This window comes from Hemiscyllium ocellatum, chromosome 21 (assembly GCF_020745735.1).
Source record: "Hemiscyllium ocellatum isolate sHemOce1 chromosome 21, sHemOce1.pat.X.cur, whole genome shotgun sequence".
Classification (NCBI taxonomy): domain Eukaryota; kingdom Metazoa; phylum Chordata; class Chondrichthyes; order Orectolobiformes; family Hemiscylliidae; genus Hemiscyllium; species Hemiscyllium ocellatum.
In genome coordinates, this window is record NC_083421.1 from 18410131 (window position 1) to 18410509 (window position 379).

Below are 379 nucleotides of genomic sequence, written 5' to 3' on the forward strand. Positions count from 1 at the left end.
GTGTGTATGTGTGTGTGTGCATGTGTGTGTGTGTGGAGTTTGTGTGTGTGTGTTGGTGTGTGTGGAGTTTGTGTGTGTGTGTATGTGTGTGTGTCTATGGTGTGCGTGTTGGTGTGTGTGTGTGTATGTGTGTGCGATTGTGTATGTGTATGTGTGTGAGTGATTGTGTGTGTGTATGTGTGTGTATGTGTGAGTGTGTATGTGTGTGTATGTGTGAGTGTGTGTATGTGTGTGTGGAGTTTGTGTGTGTGTGTGTTTATGTGTGCGTGTATGTGTGTATGTGTGAGTGTGTATTTGTGTGTGTGGAGTTTGTGTGTGTGTGTTGGTGTGTGTGTGTGTGTTGGTGTGTGTGTGGAGTTTGTGTGTGTTTGTATGTGTG